We start from the raw sequence: 23,591 nt of genomic DNA, 5'->3' as shown, positions 1-23,591 counted from the left end.
TGCAAATCAAAACTACAATGAGGTACCACCTCACACTAGTCAGAATGCCCATCATTAAAAGGTATACAAATAACAAATGCTGGAGAGGGTGTGGAGAAAAGGGAACCCTCACACTGTTGGTGGGAATGTAAGTTGGTGCAGCCACTATATGGAAAACAGTATGGAGGTCCCTTAGAAAACTAAAAATAGAATTACCATATGATCTACCAATTCCACTCCTGGGCATATACCCAGACAAAACTATAATTCAAAAAGATACGTGCACCCCTATGTTCACAGCAGTACTATTCACAATAGCCAAGTCATGGAAACAACCTAAATGTCCATCAACAGATGAATGGATAAAGATGTGGCACATATATATAATGGAATACTACTCAGCCATAAAAAAAGAACGAAATAATGCCATTTGCAGTGACATGGATGCAACTAGAGTTTATCATACTAAGTGAAGTAGGTCAGAAAGAGAAAGAGAAATACCATAAGATATCACTTACATGTGGAATCTAAAATATGGCACAAATGAACCTATCTACAAAACATAAACAGACTCAGACATAGAGATCAGACTTATAGTTGCCAAGGGGCGGGGGGGGGGGGAAGGAGAGGGATGGGCTGGGCGTTTGGGTTGGTGGATGCAAACTATTACATTTAGAATGGATAAACAACAAAGTTGTACTGTATAGCACAGGGAACTATATCTAATCTCATGGGATAAACCACAACAGAAAAGAATATAAAAAATGATTGTATATATGTGTATAAATGAGTCACTTTGCTGTACAGCAGAGATTGGCACAGCACTGTAAATCAACTATACTGCAATAAAAAAAAGTAAATAAAAATTAAAAAAATTTTTTTTAAATCTGGGCTTTAAAAAAAAAGAAAAAAGAAATGATCAAGCCCAGAATATAAGATTACATTCTGGGGTATTCTCAGAGACTACGAAACCTGCAGTAAAGATAAATCTTAGAGCATAATTTAATTACTCTGCAAAAGTTCCAAGAGGTTAAATATTAATTTTAGTTTCCATAGAAAGCAAAAACAGTTTTTTCCCACATATCAGCAAATGAAAAGAAAGTACTTTATTTGTTGTCTTGCTTTGATTGGAATCCACATAGAGAAGCCACTTCAAAGGGGCCATTGAATTGAAACTATAATATAAAAAAAGACTGGCTATTCACAAAATAGACTCTTTGGAGAGTCTCTTAAAAAACACTAAATAATACAAGTCTGTAAAAACTGTCAAAATATGTGATACCAAGTACTAAAACCAGTGACAGAAGTTATATCCAAGGTTTGCAACCAAGATGTAATTTTTGCACTTATCCTCTTTATCTGTGTTCCTGACCACCTTCCTTTTCAGGAAGAGAAGGGTCACTGCCTGGTGCTCATTTGGCTCCCGGTGGAAGTCAGGAGACTTGATCTGAAAGGAAATTTGAGATGGACACATGACACTGCCCTGGCCATTCAGGATGTCTGGTCTCCTTCAGGTAGCTTTATCCAGATACTCATCTCTAAGGCATTTCATCTTGGTTTCATTGGTAAAGAGAGAAAAGGCCAAGAGAAAAACAGGAATCCAAGACAGGTCAGCAAATCAAACAGTGTACACACAAGAACACATGGAACAAATCCATGTGGCCCCATGTGAAAGAACGATTGTTTCCAAGAGTGGAGCAAGGGCAAGGGGCTTGGCTCCTGAGCAGAGGGGGGATCTGGGGTTTCAGGCTCACCCACATCCACCTTCTGCTTCGCTTTCCTCTAAATCTTGCCTTATCTTTCTCCCTGCTCTCTCTCTTTTTATTATTTTCCTTTCCCCTCTTAAACTGTCCCACCAAAATGGGTTAGCTCTCCTTGAAACACTACACTAAAGAGGACGCTGGTACTTGTGCTCTCATCTCTTGTTGGGAATTTATGAGTAGTTTCCCACTTTTCTCAAATGTCTTCATTTGGTTCCTCCTTTTGTCAGGCAGAGAATAAATCCTAGGTGACATGGTAATGACCTTTTCTCCTACAACCTCTTCAAAATGAAAACAAACAAACAAACAAAAGATTCCATTTTTCATTTTGAATAGGTCTCCTCACAGTATGTCTTCAGATTGTAAAAACTTCTCAGCCTATGTAAATAAAATTATTTTCTTATTTTTTATGTCCTTTCATGGAAAAAACAATACCATCATCATTGAATGCTGTGGCCTTTTCTCTTTCTACTGAGGAAAATCATGACTAGTAGGAAAGGTACGATATCGTTAAGACACATATGAAGAGGGGGGAAAAATCACTTAGAAACACAAAAGAACTTCTGCTAAACTGGTCTCTTTCCAATGGAAAACAACAGCTACTAACATGAACATAAAATATCCTAACACGCCAAATCTGTTTATCTATGTTGCAATGTAGGCTAAAATACAAAGAATGTTTAGAAGCCATGGTCTCCAATCCTTGGAAATTAAATTCTGAAATTTAAAATAAATTAAAAAAAACTAAATTTTATGTCATCATTAAAAATTAAAGGATCTTTTAGTGGAATTACGATAAGCATATGTGTGTATATGTGCTTTTATAGAGGTATCTGAGGTGTTTGCCTAAACATGAACAGGATTTATCTCTAGGTGATGCCATTTTATGTAACTTTTTAATGTTTTTACATATTTTAATGTTTTAATTATAGTATACACTTTTATAATCAAGAAGACAAATTTATTTTCTTTTCAGATTGCAAAGCAGTTCATGAAATGTTTTAAACACCAATTATTTCTCAGAGTTGAAAGTCATCTTAGAAGCACATATATATTTTTTGTTGGGGGAAGCTCTGAGATCTTTGCTTCTTTTTATTTTCAATGGAAATGCACAGTCCAGGAGAGAAAGTGTTAATAAGAATGTCCTGAAGGTACAGATGGTTCTTATGGAGAAAAAGTCTATTTTTCAATTTAAAAAAATGATTAACTGGGATCCCACTAAGTTCACTGCACGGGCCACTGCTAGTTTTAATTTGTGCCAGTAGGATGGAGACATGGACGTTAATGAGGATGTGTGCTGTTTTTTTTTTTTTTTTTTTTTTTTTGCGGTACGCGGGCCTCTCACTGTTGTGGCCTCTCCCATTGCGGAGCACAGGCTCCAGATGCACAGGCTCAGCAGCCATGGCTCACGGGCCCAGCTGCTCCGCGGCATGTGGGATTCCCCTGGACCGGGGCACGAACCCATGTCCCCTGCATCGGCAGGCACACTCTCGACCACTGCGCCACCAGGGAAGCCCCTCCCTTTTTTTCTTGATGAGTCTGGCTAATGGTTTACCAATTTTGTTTATCTTCTCAAAGAACCAGCTCTAGTTTTATTGATCTTTGCTATCGTTTCCTTCATTTCTTTTTCATTTATATCCGATCTGATCATTATGATTTCTTTCCTCCTGCTAACTTTGGGGTTTTTTTGTTCTTCTTTCTCTAATTGCTTTAGGTGTAAGGTTAGGTTGTTTATTTGAGATGTTTCTTGTTTCTAAGGTAGAATTGTATTTCTATAAACGTCCCTCTTAGAACTGCTTTTGCTGCATCCCATAGGTTTTGGGTCGTCATGTGTTCATTGTCATTTGTTTCTAGGTATTTTTTGATTTCCTCTTTGATTTCTTCAGTGACCTTTTGGTTATTAAGTAGTGTACTGTTTAGCCTCCATGTGTTTGTATTTTTTACAGATTTTTTCCTGTAATTGATATCTAGTCTCACAGCATTGTGGTTGGAAAAGATACTTGATACGATTTCAATTTTCTTAAATTTACCATGGCTTGATTTGTGACCCAAGATATGATCTATCCTGGAGAATGTTCCATGAGCACTTGAGAAGAATGTGTACTCTGTTGTTTTGGGTTGCAATGTCCTATAAATATCAATTAAGTCCAGCTTGTTTAATGTACCATTTAAAGCTTCTGTTTCCTTATTTATTTTCATTTTATATGATCTGTCCATTGGTGAAAGTGGGGTGTTAAAGTCCCCTACTATGATTTTGTTACTGTTGATTTCCCCTTCTATGGCTGTTAGTAACTGCCTTATGTATTGAGGTGCTTCTATGTTGCGTGCATAAATATTTACAATTGTTGTATCTTTTTCTTGGACTGATCCCTTGGTCATTATGTAATGTCCTTCTTTGTCTCTTGTAATAGTCTTTGTTTTAAAGTCTATTTTGTCTGATACGAGAATTGCTACTCCAGCTTTGTTTTGATTTCCATTTGCATGGAATATTTTTTCCATCCCCTCACTTTCAGTCTCTATGTGTCTCTAGGTCTGAAGTGGGTCTCTTGTAGACAGCATATATATGGGTCTTGTTTTTGTATCCATTCAGCCAGTCCATGTCTTTTGGTGGGAGCATTTAATCTATTTACATTTAAGGTAATTATTGATATGTATATTCTTATTCCCATTTTCTTAATTGTTTTGGGTTTCTTATTGTAGGTCTTTTCCTTCTCTTGTGTTTTCTGCCTAGAGAAGTTCCTTTAGCATTTGCTGTAGAGGTGGTTTGGTGGTGCTGAATTCGCTTAGCTTTTGCTTGTCTGTAAAGGTTTTAATTTCTCTGTCGATTCTGAAAGAGATCCTTGCTGGGTAGAGTCATGTTGGTTGTAGGTTTTTCCCTTTCATCACTTTAGATATGTCCTGCCACAGCCTCTGGCTTTCAGAATTTCTGATGAAAGATCAGCTGTTAACCTTATGGGGATTCCCTTATGTGTTATTTGTTGTTTTTCCTTTGCTGGTTTTAATACTTTTTCTTTGTATTTAATTTTTGATAGTTTGATTAATATGTGTCTTGGCATGTTTCTCCTTGGATTCACCCTATATGGGACTCTCTGTGCTTCCTGGACTTGATTATTTCCTTTCCCATATTAGGGAAGTTTTCAACTATAATGTCTTCTCTTCTTCTGGGACCCCTATAGCTCGAATGTTGGTGCATTTAATGTTGTCCCAGAGGTCTCTGAGACTGTCCTCAATTCTTTCCATTCTTTTTTCTTTATTCTGCTCTGAGGTAGTTATTTCCATTATTTTATCTTCCAGATCACTTATCCGTTCTTCTGCCTCAGTTTTTCTACTGATCCCTCTAGAGAATTTTTAATTTCATTTACTGTGCTGTTCATCACTGTTTGTTTGCTCTTTAGTTCTTCTAGGTTTTTATTAAACGTTTCCTGTATTTTCTCCATTCTATTTCCAAGATTTTGGATCATGTTTACTATCATTATTCTGAATTCTTTTTCAGGTAGACTGCCTATTTCCTCTTCATTTGTTAGATCTGGTGGATTTTTGCCTTGCTCCTTCATCTGCTGTTTCTCTGTCTTCTCATTTTGCTTAACTTACTGGGTTTGGGGTCTCCTTTTCGCAGGCTGCAGGTTCGTAGTTCCCGTTGTTTTTGGTGTCTGTCTCCAGTGGCTAAGGTTGGTTCAGTGCATTGTGTACGCTTCCTGGTGGAGGGGACTAGTGCCTGTGTTCTGGTGGTTGAGGCTGGATCTTGTCTTTCTGGTGGGAAGGTCCATGTCTAGTGGTGTGTTTTAGGGTGTCTGTGGCCATATTATGATTTTAGGCAGCCTTTCTGCTAATGGGTGGGGTAGTGTTCCTGTCTTGCTAGTTGTCTGGCAAAGGGTGTCCAGCACTGTAGCTTGCTGGTCATTGAGTGGAGCTGGGTCTTGGCGTTGAGATGGAGATCTCTGGGAGATTTTTGCCGTTTGATATTACGTGGAGCTGGGAGGTCTCATGTGGACCAGTGTCCTGAACTTGGCTCTCCCACTTCAGTGGCACAGCTCTGACGCCTGGCTGGAGCACCAAGAGCTTGTCATCCACACCGAAAAAAGAAAAATGGAAAAAAATATATATATTGTTGCTCCCAAAGTCCACCTCTTCAATTTGGGATGATTCATTGTCTATTCAGGTATTCCACAGATGCAAGGTACATGAAGTTGATTGTGGAGATTTAATCCACTGCTCCTGAGGCTGCTGGGAGAGATTTCCCTTTCTCTTCTTTGCACAGCTGCTGGAGTTCAGCTTTGGATTTGGACCCACCTCAGCATGTAGGTTGCCTGAGGGCATCTTTTCTTCGCTCAGACAGGACAGGGTTAAAGGAGCAGCTGATTCGGGGGCTCTGACTCACTCAGGCCAGTGGGGAGGGAGGGGTACGGATGCGGGGCGAGCCTGCGGCGGCAGAGGCAGGCATGACCTTGCACCAGCCTGAGACGTGCCGTGTGTTCTCCCAAAGAAGCTGTCCCTGGATCACGGGACCCTGGCAGTAGCGGGCTGCACAGGCTCCCTGGATGGGTGGTGTGGATAGTGACCTGTGCTCGCACACAGGCTCTTGGTGGCAGCAGCAGCAGCCTTAGCATCTCATGCCTGTCTCTGGGGTCCGCGCTGGTAGCCGCGGCTCATGCCCTTCTCTGAAGTTCCTTTAAGTGGCGCTCTTAATCCCCTCTCCTCGCGCACCAGGTTACAAAGGGGCAAGAAAAAGTCTCTTGCCTCTTCTGCAGCTCCAGACATTTTCCCTGACTCCCTCCCAGCTAGCTGTGGCGCACTAGCCCCCTTCAGGCTGTGTTCACACAGCCAACCCCAGTCCTCTCCCTGGGATCTGACCTCCGAAGCCCGAAACTCAGCTCCCAGCTCCCACGCATCTCAGCGGGTGAGCAGACAAGCCTCTCGGGCTGGTGACTGCTGGTCGGCACCGATCCTCTGTGCGGGAATCTCACTGCTCTGCCCTCCGCACCCCTGTTGCTGTGTTCTCCTCCGCGGCTCCAAAGCTTCCCCCTCCGCCACCCCCCACCACCCCATCTCCACCCGCGAAGGGGCTTCCTAGTGTGTGGAAACCTTTCCTCCTTCACAGCTCCCTCCCACTGGTGCAGGTCCCATCCCTATTCTTTTGTCTCTGTTTTTTCTTTTGCCCTACCCAGGTACGTGGGGGAGTTTCTTGCCTTTTGGGATGTCTGAGGTCTTCTGCCAGCGTCCAGTAGGTGTTCTGTAGGAGTTGTTCCACATGTAGATGTATTTCTGGTGTATTTGTGGGGAGGAAGGTGATCTCCACATCTTACTCTTCCACCATCTCGAAGCTCCTCCAGCTACATATATTTTTAATGCAAATCCATTTTTAAATGAAGCAGCATTGAAATTAACTTTTTACTACTAATGTTTAGCTTCTTAAAATATTGAGTGTTGGTGAAGTTCCTGATATTAAATATAGGTTCCTGTGTACAAAAGCAGTTGCTATGGTGTCATCACTTTGTACTTGCATCTGAAAGTTCTATATTATAGATTTATAATTTCATATTATCTCATTCCAATTGAACTTTTAAAAAAGTGCTTTCGATTATCTGCTACGGAGCCCAAAGTACTCTTGCATCACTTTGTCAACAGAGAGACCACCAATCATAAGCAGTGAAAATAAATCCTCAGTGCACTTGTGAGCAGAATCCAGACCGATCTCAGCCCCCATCCCCTCCCACCTACCATCTGGACCTCCTGCAGGGATGGGAGCAGCAGGAGGAAGCAGAATGGAGCACCTCCCTCTCCATTAACCACTGCAGCCTATAGAAGCAGGATCCAGAAAAAGAGGCCCCAAAGTCATGCCTTTCCTCCTTTTTCAGTACTTTGCTGACAGAAACTTTAAGAGATCCTTCAAGTCCCCTTCAAATCTATGATCTATGAATTTAAAAATAATTACTTTTAAACAGTAGGCTTTCAAACTGAATGTTTTATCCCCTCTTCCCAGGATTAGGGATGCAATTTAGATCAACTTTTTTTTTATAGCAAATGTATGAATAAATTACCAGTTCAATTGCTACCCTTCCTCCATTTTAAATATTTTTGAAGCGCTGAGGTTCTTCTCATAAAAGCATCTTTTGACCCATTTAGTGGTATTTCATTGCTTGGAGGCTTCTCTGGGATTTGATCCATCGAGTATTCTCTGTCTCTCTCCTTCAGTTCTCTATTGACTTGAAGTTTATCAACAAGTTTATCTGATCCCATGCTTAAAAAAAGGGCTAAACACTACTTCCAACTTCAGCTACAGTCCCATCTTTTTCTTCCCTCCTCCACCACCTTCACCCTCTATTCCTCTCCTCTTCACCACTGGTTGGTTCCTTCTGCTGTCATTCTGGCCAGTAATGGTCTTCTAAAGACAGAACCTGTAGTCATCTTGTTGCACTTTACTCAACCATGTTATTTTATTCATTTTTTCTTTCCTTCTTAAAATTTACTTCTATCAGGATTATGGATACTAAATTCTCCTGGCTTTTTCCTATTCCACTAGACTCTTTGCTGATTTCTTGCTTTTTCCTATTCCACTAGACTCTTTGCTGATTTCTTTATCTTCTAAAGCCCATCCTCTGTTTTCTTCCTCTTCCTAGGCATTGAACCCAACTGATATTGCTGGCCAACCCTATATACCTCCAACTCTCTTCTGAGTTCTACATCAATATTTTAAATTTCTCAGTGGATATTTTTTCTTTCCTCACTCAGTGAGTCTATACATTGTACCAATTAAGAAACAAAAATATTTAGCCTCTATAAAAATATTGATCTCTTTTTATCTATTTTCTCCTCTTTCCAGGCTACATTTTGTTCAAAGATACAAATATCTTACCATGTTAATCCTCAGCGTTAAAAAATTCATGGTCTCCCTAAGGGCCCAAGTGAAAAATCCAAAATGCCACATCCTGGTTTACAGAGTTCTTCCTCTCCAGCCCACTCCTCCAGCTTCATTTTCTTTCTCTTTCTTTCCTTATGCCTCCAAACCTGCCAAGCAACCATACATATGCTATACTCCCAACCACACCATCTTCATGCACATCGCTGGGTTTCACCACATGGTTTTCTTGGACTGGAATGCTCTTCCTCCACCCCTTTCTTCTTCATCAGCTCAAATGTTTCTTCCTAAGTTAAACTTTCTGGTTCCATCTCCCTCCACCCCCCGCCATGTTTGTTGATCTTTAACACGACATTTTTACTGTATTGCAAATCTTGGGGGAACTAGTATCCCCACTGCCTAGCACAATTCCTGATATACGGTAAGGCTCTTCACATATATGAGTGAATTAACAAATGAATTAACTACAAACTCACACAATGGGGGAATTTTGGATGGGCGGAAAAATGAGAGAGTTTGGAGTTTAAGTGAATAAATATGGCTTTCATTTACATCTGGCTACCTCATATTTCTATGAATTACTTATAACAACTATGATTAATATATGCCATTACATGAATCCCTACTCTCTCCCCAATCCAAACACTTTTGGCAGGGGAAGTATAATTTCGGCATCCCCCTCCAACATTCCCTACCTTTGCCTCTATGTCTCTCCCCAGGAGCCCTTCTCTCTTCTTGACATTCTTCTCACCACTAAGCACTTACCCTGTGCCGCAACCTTGAGCTTAACTGAGCACAAACCTAATTCAGATTATTAAATTAAAACAGATTTATTTCACACTTGTTGCAGCCTAATGATAGTAAAGTGGGTAAATAATTGTGACCAACACTTATTTACTCATCCTTTTACCTCTCCTTAGTGGTTGTAAAATAATGCATGAAAACGTACTGGAATTAGATAGAGGAAGGTATTGATGATAAAGAAAATCACATCTCTATATTGATGCATCCTTAGCAAAAAGATTTGGAATAGGTTTTCAGATCTTTTTCTTTCCTCATGATTAATACTGGGATTCTACATCTAGGAGCAGAGGAAAGCATGTATTTGACAGCTACTTATTTTAGGTTGTCATATCCAGCCCCTGAAATTTAGAGGAAAACTAGAACCTATAAGCTGATGAAAGTCAGAAGTTCTTAATTTTTGGAATGACAGTCCAGTAGTGTGACTGTTTAGTACCTTTTAATTAGGTATCAAAGTTGTATAATTTTGGTGGAATGTGGCTATCAGTGGACTCTATTTTAAGAGCAACTATTCATCATCATATTGTGGATTCTGATACTCAGATGGTCACAAACTAATTAAGTAATTGCTAAATATTAATATATGTCCTTTAGAGAATGGATTATAAACTGAATGTCACCTGAGGAGGAAGAAAGGTAGTTCAAACCCTCTTAAATGAATGTCAATGTCCTATTTCACATGAAGCAAGTGATTTACATATTTAATGCCATTTTTAAAAGAATTATAAAATATTGAATCAATTCTAATAATTTATATTTGCAATACATGGGTTCATAAAAGATATAGTTTTTGATTTTGCTCAATTCAATTACATTCTTAAGGACATATATGTATGAGATGCTACTGAACAGCTATCCAATGTCTCCATCATTTTTTACTTTTTTCTCAAAAGAGAACATCCAAGACTGAAGCCATTGAATCAGCCTTTACTATCTATTGTCATTGGTAGCCCTGAACCACTGACAGAGCTGCGGGAGAGCCCTAGCAACCTGGGAAAACAGGGCCTCATGGTCCATGTCCATGTCAAAAACCGAGCTAGATACCCTCCATGCTATTACATATTTTGTGTTAGAGTTCGAGAGACAGGAGAGGGTAAACTGAAAGACTAATATTTTAAGGCCACGGCTAAGGGGTGCTAATACAGGAAGTGGTAAATACCTCCATTCAGCTTTGCATGCGGAGAAAGCAGATTTAAAGGAAGGTAAGTGCAGGCTCGAAGAGAGTAGAAGACATGCCCAGAGATCATTCTAAGGGGCCTTATGGAAGGACAATAAAGAAAAATCTCATCCTCAGTGATGGTGGTTGGATGTTACAGGTTGCTTAAGTGCATATGAAACTTGGGTCTTTTTGATCTCAGCTGATATAATCATCTCTCTCTCTCTATTAGCAGAAAGAATAGAGAAAGGAAACTTGTTTCATGGAGAATGAGAGATACCTCTCTACTCAAATATCTAGAGAGTCTTGCTGGAAGAATGGTGCTTAGATAGTATCCATTAGCTGTGTATCTCTGTTGAGAATAATATGCCTACTTAACCTGTACAGGACATAAACAGCTCAACATTTATTTCTCTTTTTGCACAATTTTTCCCATGCCATTAAGATGAGGTAAATGGAAAGAATAATGCACAAATGTGGTGGTTCAAAATATTTATTTCTTCTAAATGCCACATGATTTTCCTTTTAGGCAGCTGCTGTAAATATAGAATAGCTATTGTGTACTTGTTTTTATTATCCCTACTGAAATATCTCTAGAAATGAATAATTCACATAGTTGAATTTATAATGGCAACTTGGTTACTGTTGCTTTGGAAACTATTTCTTCTGTGTATGTCTACAGACTCAATTGATATTGGCCATCACTTTTTAAATATCACAAATAATTCTGAGTTTTCCAGGGATATTTTTCTTCTCTATTTATTCGTTGAATTAAGGCTACTCAAATTACGTAGAAAAGCATCTGATCAATAGTAACATCTAACCTATACTTTCTACTCTAGGAACTGGAGAAAGTATAACAGAACTAGGTCTTTGTGTTCAGTCAAGGAAGCTTGAGGTTAAATCCTGGGTACCTTTCTGGCATTATAAATCTGACTCTTTTCTCAATCAATGTAGTAGGGGTTGCTTTGTGATTCACTGAAGAATTCATTTAGGAAAATTCAATTAAATATTTATATGATATTATTAATAGACGGTAGTGCTCTTTTAAAAATATTTAACAAGTTAAGGCTGTAGCTACCACTCCTCTGCTCCACCATAATTATATAATTAAAAACAACTACTATTATTTAAGAAAAAAATCACAAATAAATAATAGGAATTCAGGACATCTTCCCTTAGCTACAGGCTCTTAATTGTAGAAAGCAAAAATTATAGAATCTTGGTGTTGAAACAAATTTTGGATGTCCTCTAAGAAGAGAGGTATAAGGACCTCATCCTGATAAGGATAAAAATGAATGATGATGCTTTGGTGCTAGAGCTATGGACTGTTCAATCAGATAGAAGGAGTGAAAGTTACTGCCAAAGGCAAATCACAAAGCTGTCCCAGAAACAAAAGATACACATAATGGAAACTCTAAACTGCCCAGATAACTTGTAAAGATATAGTCTGCTAAAAATCAGTGCATCTGGCAAAATTTGCCTCGTTTTCCGAGCAATATCATTTTTCAGATTTTAGAGAAAGCAATAAAGTCAATTGCTAGTCTAAACTTGGTTACTAAGACTGAAGAGGACTGATGAAGAAAAATTGACAGGAACCTTGGGACCATGCCACTTTAGAATTTACAATAGCCAAGGAAGTATGTATTAGGCATAGGCAATAAGGTCAGCAGTCTCTGAAAAACGTAAGAGCCCCACTACATATCTATGACAATGGCCAAAATCCAGAACTCTGGTAACACCAAATGCTGGTGAGGATGTGAAGCAACAGGAATTCTCATTCACTGCTGGTGGGAATGCAAAGCAGTTCAGCCACTTTGGAAGACAGTTTGGTGCTTTCTTATAAAACTAAGCGTACTTTTACCATATAATCCAGCAACCATGCTCCTTGATATTTACCCAAATGAACTGAAAACTTAAGTTCACACAAAAACTTTCCCACAATAGCAGCTGTTTATAGCAGCTCTATTTACACTTGGCAAAAGTTGGAAGCAACCAAGATGTCTTTCAGTAGATGAATGGATAAATAAACTGTGGTACACCCAGACAGTGAATATTATTCAGCAAAAAAAAAGAAATGATTTATCAAGCTGAAAAGACAAAAAAAGAAATTATCTATCAAGCTAAAATGATCTATCAAGCTGAACTTTAAAGGCATATTACTAAGTGGAAGAAGTCAATCTAAAAAGGCTACTTATTGTATGATTCCAACTACATGACATTCTGGAAAAGGCAAAACTACGGAGAGAGTAAAAAGATCAGTGGTGGCCAGGGGTTGGGGGGTAGGGGGATGAGGTGAGGGATGAATAGGGGGAACACAGAGGATTTTAAAGACAGTGAAAATCCTCTGTATGGTACCATAATGATAGATTTGTATCATTATACATTTCGCCAAATCCACAGAAATGTACAATGTGAATTTTGGGTGATTATGATGTATCACTGCAGGCTCATCGATTGTAACCAATGTACCATTCTGGTGGGGAATGCTGATAACAAGGGAAGTATGCATTTGTTGGGTCTGGGGTATATGGAAAATCTCTATCTTCTGCTCAGTTTTACCGTGAATCTAAAACTGCTCTAAAAAAATAAAGTCTTAAAAAAAAGTAAATAGTCAAAAACTTAAAGAAACTATACATTGTCACCTATGATAGACTTAGGAGAGTAGGAAGGAGTAGGAATAAAATTACAGAAGAATCCCTTGAGCGAGAAAGGAGAGAGAGGTGCCTAAAGTGTTCCATGTGTCTGCAGAGAGAGGTCTGTGGTGAATCGATACTTGTTTTTCATTTTAAAGGTCAAGGAGGCTCAGATCTGTACATACAGTGTGGATAGCAGAAATCTTTCAGAATGAGTTAAGGACTGGGGAAACACTGAGAAATTAAAGAGAACTTTCTAGGTATGCTCAGATACAAAGAAACTGAAGAAAAAGCAAGACAGCCTGTATGGTCAGAAGATTAGACTTGGAATTCTGACTTTGGTCCTCATTAGCTTGTTACCTAACTAATTTCAACCTTTGTTTCCTCATCTGTGAATGACTGCCTCATCCTAAAATTTGGGGCGAGGATTAAACAATATTGGTAAAATATTAAGCACAATGGCTGATACATAATCAGCTCTCTTTCAAAAGCATTAGTTGCCATCAATATAATTATTGTTAATAATGTAGACACAATTCCTGGGGTTCATGACATGATAAGTGGAGTAGAATTAAATTCTAGTTTTTTCATCTGTGATATTATCTGTCATCTACAACTTTGTTTCATCTGCATGTCTGCACATTTCATTAGCATTACTTCTTTCAAAGTTAAAGATTATGATGAACATACTGACTAGGACTGGGCCCCAAAATAGAAGTTTTAGCACCTCTTCAGGTTGACGCCAAGTCAGTAATTCACATCCTTTAGGTGTGATTTAAAAAATTGGGAATTAATCTGGCCATATTATCATTAAATTAATATTTCATCATTTATCCACCTATATATCTGGAAAGCCAAATTAACTATTAAAACGCAAATATTCTATATGAAATATACAGAAGGTGTTCAAGAAATGTTTGGTGACTAAATAGTGCATGAAAAAAGAATGGAGGGAATTTGGAAAAATAAAGAGAAATGATTGTTAGATAGTGATTTTTGTCTCTCTTTTGTTTCTTTTACTGCTGTTATATTATTATTTCTACATTTCATAAAGAACACTTTTAATAAAAAAGAAATCAAGATATACATGGCACATAATGTTTCCCTGATCTTCCGTTATGATAACCAAAAGAGAAAGCAAATCTAATTTGTTGTAACTTGTATTTTATGCCTTCTGATAGCTACCACATTTTATTCTAAGTATTCACAAGTTATCAGTTCAATTACCATTCTGAAGTCTTGCCCAAATTTGATATTAATCAGGTTTGCCCAATTTTACAATACCCACCGTCTTTCTTTTTTGACTATTGAAAATGTATTGGTCTATAAATTTAAACTATCACACTGAGGAACTATCATGCTGAAGGAATGCTAAAGGATGACTATTAAAGATACACTCTTTATGAGTATAAAACATGTGGGGTATGTAATGTATTTTTGTTACGGTTGTTTTTGCAAAAGATGTTAGGTTGATTCTGAACTAGTCTATGAATTATTCATTTGATATCAAGTAGTAATACCATTTACTTCCTATTGTCTATTGTCTAGAGCCTAAAGCAATCATACTCCAGTAAAGATGTTAAAAAAAAAATAGAGCCTAAATATGCTTCCTCACCTCTTAATGATACAAGTTTGCTTCCAAGGAGCCTTAACTCATAGAAAAGACAAAGCATTATGTTATTCATTCATTCAATAAATATTTACCATATATACTTAAAATACAAAGTACTGTGGGGTAAATTAAAATTAAATAAAATTTATTTAAAAAATGTATGATGTGATAAGAGAATAATAGATGTACAAACTACTTAGGACCTGACCTATAGAAGTAAGTTTATAAAAATATTGGTGTTGGGCCACGGCTTCATGGAGAAGATGGCATTTCATAGGTCCTTGAAGAATAGTAAAATATGTAGAAGAAGAAGTGTTGGGTGGGGGGAAGGTACGTATAAGGGGAGGTGTGAGGAGGTGCTTGGTCCAAGCGGACAAAACTTCATTAGCAAAGTTAGAGAGGAGCAAAAGTGTCAGGCATTTATGGGATGCATGGAATATTTCCACTAAGGATGATTGTTACAAAAGATATAACAGAAGACAAACCTAAAGATTAAGGTTTGGATAATATTGTGGGAAGTAGTAACTTCCAGGCTAAAAAATCTGAATTTGTTCTATAAGAAACGGGGAATTCATTAAGGTGTTTACATGGAGATGTGACATTATCATAGCTGTACTTCAGGGAAATTATTTCAGCAGTGATATCTTCAATACATTTAAGAGAAAGAGAGTTTGAGATGGGTGGTAACTAAAGAGTCCAAATGCATAATTATGAGGGATGATCTAAGTGGTGGCATAATATGCTTTATTTTATTACTCAATATATCTGAGGATTTAATACAAAGCTTTCTGTTATAAATAAATCATATCAAAGAAAATATTTATTCAGTATATTTTTACTTAAAACCCAGGCAAGAGGTAATATTAAAGACTAATTACATGTACTACCATGTTCATTGCAGCTCTATTTACAATAGCCAGGACACGGAAGCAATCTAACTGTCCATCGACAGATGAATGGATAAAGAACATGTGGCACATATATACAATGGAATATTACTCAGCCATAAAAAGAAATGAAATTGAGTTATTTGTAGTGAGGTGGATGGACCTAGAGTCTGTCATACAGAGTAAAGTAAGTCAGAAAGAGAAAAACAAATACCATATGCTAACACATATATATGGAATCTAAGAAAAAAAAAAGGTTCTGAAGAACCTAGGGGCAGGACAGGAATAAAGATGCAGATGTAGAGAATGGACTCGAGGACACAGGGAGGGGGAAGGGTTAGCTGGGATGAAGTGAGAGAGTGGCATGGACATATATACACTACCAAATGTAAAATAGGTAGCTAGTGGGAAGCAGCTGCATAGCACAGGGAGATCAGCTCGGTGCTTTGTGACCACCTAGAGGGGTGGGATATGGAGGGTGGGAGGGAGACGCAAGAGGGAGGAGATATGGGGATATATGTATATGTATAGCTGATTCACTTTGTTATAAAGCAGAAACTAACACACCATTGTAAAGCAATTATACTCCAATGATGATGTTTAAAAAAAACAAAGACTAAGTATGGTGAAAATAAAATTTAAAAGAATTCTATCATTACCAACACTTATAATGTCAGTTTATAGGTGTAAACTAAAATATAAGGAGAAGCCTAAAAATATAATAGTATTTTATAAGCAAGTAGATGTGAATTAAAAATAAATAATCTAAGGAAAACAGACTTCTGCCAAAATGTAAAATGCAAAGTTGTGGTAGGCACTGCTAGCTGTCACCTCAACATCCTTCCTCCCTTTCTTCTTAGTAACAGAACCCACAAATTCATTAAGGCATGTGGCCACCCAGAATAAAGGTTATACTTCCCAGCCTCCCTTGCGGCTAGCTGGGATCATGTCATTAAATTCTGGCCAATGCGATTTAGCAAAAATGTACAGTATGACTTCTAGAAAATGTCCTTAAAGGAAAAAGATGAGTTCTCTCCCTATTCTTCCTCACTGCTAGCTGTAATGTGGACCCCATGGCCAGAACTTAAGCAGCCATGTTGAAAAGACAAAGCAGCCAGGTACTGAGGATGGCAAAGCAATTATCCAGAAGAAGCCTGATGCTCTGATGACCACAGAGTCACCATATGTTTGTACAGTATGTATGAGGTAAATAAAAATCTTGTTTAAACCACTATTGTTTTGGTTTTCCCATCACTTGCAACCAAACCTAATCTTTAGAATCAATATTGTTCTAGATCTTAAAAGTTGTCATCCCAAGAAAAAAAAAAAAGGTAACTATGTATGGGGATGGATGTTAACTATACTTACTGTGGTGATTATTTTGCAATACATACAAATATTGAATCATTATGTTGTATACCTGAAACTAGTATAGCATTATATATCAATTATACCTCAATTAAAAAAAAAGAATAGAAGTAATAGGGGTAAGGTCTGGACTGATGGAAAGAATGCTGGGCTGGGAGTCAGAAGACGGGGGTGCTTATCCAACTTTACCAAGTATTTAAGTTTGATCAAATCTCTTAACTTGTCGGTGTCACTGGTACCCTTTTACAATGCCAGTGTTGGTTCCACTGCCAGCTTTAAATCTGAGTGTAAGTTGCAAGGATTAAATGAAATTACACCTATAAAAAAAGGATAGAAATGATGTTTTCTTTAAAAAAATTAATATTGTTCTAGCACTTTATATTAAAATGACATTGTAACCAACCAGGAGTGTGGGATATGGTTCCAGGACATGCTTCACAGTACAACCGTCACAAGGGAGGTACTGGATGGGAATCTGGATGGAGCAGAAAGAGGAAACAAAGAAAGGAGGAGAGGGCTTCCCTGGTGGTGCAGTGGTTGGGAGTCCGCCTGCCGATTCAGGGGACGCAGGTTCGTGCCCCGGTCCGGGAGGCCGCAACAGTGAGAGGCCCGCGTACAGCAAAAAAAAAAAAAAAAAAAAGAAAAGAAAAGAAAGGAGGGGAATCTGCTCTGTATAAATGTGTAAATCCAAGCCTGCATTCTTGACATCTTCATTATTACAAATCTATTTCTTCTCCTGCTGATCAAGCTGGTGTAGGTTATAAATCATTTATCTGGGTTTCGAAGTACCCAATAAAACCTAGACACCTTGGTATACCTTTTCTACAAGGAGGCACTGCTGCCTGGAAGTAGCCATAGCCTTGGAAGAGGCTTACCTTCTTGGTGGCCTGATAAATGGACTTGGGATTGCAGAAAAGGTCTCTCCCTGCTATGACTGTCATTCAGGAGGGTTGGGTGAGAAAGAAATAAAAAAGTGTAAGAGCAATGAATGGAGAAGTGGATATTTTAAAATATATTAAGCTGTGTTTTGGTCAAGTTAAGCATTGGCTAAATGGGCCTTCCTGATATAAGGCACTTAAGGATGTGTTCCTTAACTCCTAAGCACCTAGACCAGAGAATTAAATAAATATTTCTTAAATCAAAGAACATGTTCTACGCGGCCTTAACCGAAGTCTAGACGACTGAAGGGGCCTGGGCCTGATGATTAAGGGTTCTTGGGCCAGGAGATGAGGTAGGCCATTGGCATGGGACTTTTAGTAACTGGAACTTTTTTCAGCAAGAAAAGAGTATCAGAGAGGCTCAACACAGGCTAAAGGAGTCTGTTTAAGCAAGGGTAGGGAACACAGAGCCAGAGACAGGGAGAAGTCTGGGCAGGAGTTCTGCAACAGGGAAATTTGTGAGTGAGTGAGTGGGATGTCCCAGTAGGCCAGCTCTGCACAGCCTGAGGGAGTCCGGAGAGAAGGCCTAGGGAGGGCTGGCTGGCAGTGGATTGGCAGTGTGCGGTGGGCCTCCAGCCAGGGGACTGGGGCTCAGGCCCCAGGAAGAATAGCTGAAGATGTCAGGTGCAAATGAAAAACTGAACTCAGAGTTAGAAAACAAGGTGGGGACACGGTGACAAGGAAAGATGCAAAAGGCTGGCTTTTAAAACAAGGTTCAAGGTATAAGGTTAGAGGTGTCAGCAAGAAGGTAAGTGGATCCTGAGCTACTGAAATATGTAGGGATGCAAGAGTCCCTTTATTCTTAGGACTAGGATGAAGCTAACCATGGAAGCAAACTGGTCTCATATCCAGAACCTAAAGGGCTTTGGGCAGAGGCAGACGGTTTTAATCACATTATACTGAACAAGAAGGCCTCAAATGTGCACCCAGAAAACTGCTCTCTGTTCAAACCCAATCTGCAGGCCTGGTCCTTCTCTTGTTTTAGACGCACTTTACGGCAGTTACTGTTGACATCTGGGGTCGCTCTCAGAGTAACCTCTGGTCACTTTCGTCCCCTAAATCACAGTTTTAATATTAAAATGATCTGTCCCATGTAACTGTAAAAACTTCCAACTACATTTATACCAAATGTTCTCTTCTCCCTAGCTTGAACCTGCTCAAAAGGAGGGTCAGCTTCATCTTAATTTCTGTCCCTACCTCTCTGCCCCCAGCTTGCTAATAATCCATGGTTTCTGACTTCTCCCAAGGTGGACCTGGTGGGGATTGGGGAGAAGATGAGGGAGGATTTTACTCATCATATACTGTTGTAGACAACTGGAGATGATATTCTCTGGGCTTGGCTGGTGTTTAAAGCTCTATTTTCTTTTGGGATGCTTTTCAAGGTTCTTTGGAGAGAAGTCCATTGCTGGGGATCACTTATCCAAGGTTCCTGTGGTACAGGGCAGTGCACCACCTCTGACTGACTGCCCATGATTCCTACCTGGGCCCCTAGACATCCAGGGTGCACCTCCAGCTTCTCTCTTCTGAGAGAGAGAATCTCTCCAGGAAAAGCTGCCCCACATGCTCTCCTCTACTTCTCTTTTCCCTCATCTGGTCTGTGGGAAACTCTCACGAATTCTTTGCCCCCAACAAATTCTGGAAAAACAGCCTGCTCCAATGGATCAGTGTCTCTTAGGTCCACCATTAGGGCAGCTGGCCAGCCAGCCGCAGTCAGCCTCCTACCCTTTGTCTGACCTGAGACTGTGTCCACTGGGTCTTCCAAGTAGCAAGAACTTGGAAGAACCATGCCGAGCTCTCTGGTTCTTTGAATGCAGAATGAGGCAGAGGGTAGGGGACTTACAGTTCTTTGATAGCTGTCCCCATAATCCCTCTTCTAATCTCCATTTCTTCCCTTTTATACCCTCAATGTGGGTGAAGACCTACACAAAACTAGCTCTGGTGATCTCAAACCTCATTTTGAAATATGGCAGTAGTCTGAACATACTCAGAAGGCCTCAGCCAAAGTTACGAATTAAATACTTTGGTTTTAATACCCAGTTATAATCACAAACATCTACATTTAAAAAAAATTTAGCTTGCATCATGTTTAGATATACTTTGTTGCCTTTTTGTTATTGTTTCTAAAATAATCATTTGCTTATATGAACAAGATTCATTATCAGAAATGATACCACCCACTGATCATAAGAGGCAACATGCTGAGATGTTGGCCAAAAGACACCTTCCTGCACCCGTGTACGCACATGGTATCCCTTATGAACAGTCACAGATAATTTTAAATATCAAGGAGCCATCTTTTGCTATGGAAGACTTGCTAAATATTCCCATGGTATGTCTTTCCTTACTAATTTGTCATAAGGGGACACTTTTCTTCCCCTCAAATTCTTCTTGAGCCATTTCAGTAAGAGATCACTTTTAACAGAATCTCCTACGTTATATTTTTTTCACATCTTTATTGGAGTATAAATGCTTTACAATGTTTTGTTAGTTTCTTCTATACAATAAAGTGAATCATCTATATGTATACATAGATCCCCATATCCCCTCCCTCTTGAGCCTCCCTCCCACGCTCCCTATCCCATCCCTCTAGGTCGTCACAAAGCATCGAGTTTATCTCCTTGTGCTATGTAGCAGCTTCCCACTAGCCATCCATTTTACATTTGGTAGTTCATATGTTACATTTTACCTCTGAACAGGAATGGTGGGTGAGATTGCACTTAGACAATTAGACAATCTTCCAAATTTCTGTTGGCTAACTTTCAGGGAATTTGATTAAACGATTTGGGGTATGTTTGCTATTACCCCACCTTATTTTGTATCACAGTTAGCTCTTGTTTTCTCCCTATTTAAGTTGGTACACCTGCAAAGGTTGTTACATGGCATTCCAAGCTAACAATAATGCCATTAAAGATACTCGGCATGGCTGGAGACAACTGAAGGGATATCATAAGTAGGTACCATTACATATATACACTACCAAACGTAAAACAGATAGCTAGTGGGAAGCAGCCGCAGAGCACAGGGAGATCAGCTCGGTGCTTTGTGACCACCTAGAGGGGTGGGATAGGGAGGGTGGGATAGGGAGGGAGACATAAGAGGGAAGAGATATGGGGACACATGTATATGTATAACTGATTCACTTTGTTATAAAGCAGAAACGAACACACCATTGTAAAGCAATTATACTCCAATAAAGATATTAAAAAAAATAAGTAGGTACTATTTACAGTGATTTTTTTCTATTTTGGTATAATGAAAGTATGGCAATGGTTTAGCTCTATTATAAGACAAACATTAAGAAAACTGTAGAATAAACTTGTTAAACGTTTCCAAATAAATTATCCTTTTGCATCCAGGCTTAAAAAAAACATGGAATTTTAGAAGTTGATATCTAATTAGTTGGTCCCCAATTGAGAGCTTGGCTATCGCCTATTTTTGATATTTGGGCATCACCTCATTTCAGACGTGTAAATAAATAGCCACTCTGATGCTTCACTGGAGAGAAAGAGAGAACAAGAGGTCTGCAGCATCACTACCAAACACAATTTTTTTGTTGATACTAGCAATTAATCACTTTATTCACCAAAAATATAAAGTCTCTATTCAGTTAATAATTCTGATATTTTGTGTGTGTTGGGAGGAGAATTAAAAAGAGGAAAATGATAAAGCCTGTGTTTCCAAGGAATTACACATGTGAAAGCAGCATTTTAAAAATGCAAAAGGAAACAGAATAAAGTATATTTAATAGCTGCCACATATACACTGAAGTATGTTCATAGAAAAATTATCCCAAAAATGATAAAGTCAAACCATATTATATGAGGAGAGAAGGAAGAAAGTGGGCTTATCAGTGTGCAGAAGACAATCTCAAGGGAAATATGTTAGCTATTTCATGTGTTGGAAGATTTATCATTTATAGAGAGAATAGACTCTGATAGCTCCTGGTTTCTTAAAGAACGAAGCCCATACATCTCAGTTTGGCATATAAAATCTTGCAAAATCTAATTCCCAATTACCTTTCCAACTTTACGTCTTTCTAACTGCAACCACATCAATTCCAAACCGCTTCTTTCTTGCTTCTACGTTTTCCTTGTGTCATTTTCCTACCAAGAATGCCTTACTCCTCTTTTCTGCCTAAAGGACACTTGCTCGTCCTTTAAAGATCATTATGGATTTCCAAGTAAATATCTAACTTCCTATTCTTCCTACACAATGATTCCTAGTTCTAGGATTATTATTGTTGCTGTAATTTCCCATTATCATTTTTACACAATAAAGTTGAAATTTCAAATCACCTGGGAAATAATCCCTCCACAATGTAGATTAAGAATTTGAAAACAAAAATTGAGCTTGACCATTACTTCCCCATAATTACTGATGAATAGTTACATAATCTTGGGATGAAGAAAGTCTTTTTCAGCAAAGACCAAAGACATAATACATAAGGAAAATATTGCTTGATTTGTTATAAAGAAATAGAAATTAAAAAAATAAAAAACATTAAACAAAATTAAGTGGCAAACAACAATGTTCCCACTATAAATTGGGAAATTAAACATATTCAAAATATACAGACCACTGACTATTCAATAAGAAATATACAAATACACAGATAAAAACATGGAAAAGAGAAGTCAAGTAATGCCTGAGTACATTCAATAAATATTAATCAGTTCCTACTAAATGTCCACTATTATACGAGGAACTAGGATACAGTAGTAACATGAGAGAGAGGGTATTTAACTTCACGGAGCCTATCTTTTTGAAAAACGAGTGATCAGAAGATGTATAAAAAAGCATTTTCCCTCAGTAAAAACCAAAGCCATGAAAATTAACATATAAATTTTCACCAATCAAATGTCCAAATTTTAAAAGAATACACAATGTTGGAGACAAGACAGAGAAATAGGTTCTCTTCTGGTGAGTGTAAAGTAAGGCACTTTTCTGGAGGGCAATTTGGCAATATTTATTTAAATACTTAAAAAATTATTTAATCATTTAAGTCCTAGAAGTTTACTCTTAGGAAGTAATCAGTAGTGCATGAGAAATTTTTCTTATTATGATGAAAATCACATTATGTTAAGAAAAAAATTATAAACTTATTGTGGTAATCATTTCACAACATATACATATATCAAATCATTATGTTATAACCGAAAACTAACACATTGGTGTGTATCAATTATGTCTCATACATTTTTCTGATATTTATATTTCTGTAAACAGTTTAAATAGATTGTGATCCATCTACAAAATGGACTATTATATAATTCAAAAATATTTTAGAAGAATATCTTATGAAGTGTAAAATATTCCTGAGGTCCTACTAAATGAAAACAATGTTTACAGAACATTATACCATACAGATGAACCGGTTTGCAGGGCAGAAGTAGAGACACAGATGTAGAGAACAAACGTATGGACACCAAGGGGGGAAAGTGGGGGGGGGGCAGGGTGGTGGTGGGATGAATTGGGAGATTGGGATTGACATATATACACTAATATGTATAAAATAGATAACTAATAAGAAACTGCTGTATAAAAAATAAACAAATAAAATTTTAAAAATAACATCATATAAAACCTCGTCCTTTTTGT

Source organism: Grampus griseus (assembly GCF_964374135.1).
Source record: "Grampus griseus genome assembly, chromosome: 9".
NCBI classification, from domain to species: Eukaryota; Metazoa; Chordata; class Mammalia; order Artiodactyla; family Delphinidae; genus Grampus; species Grampus griseus.
Note: the sequence above shows the minus strand (reverse complement) of the source record.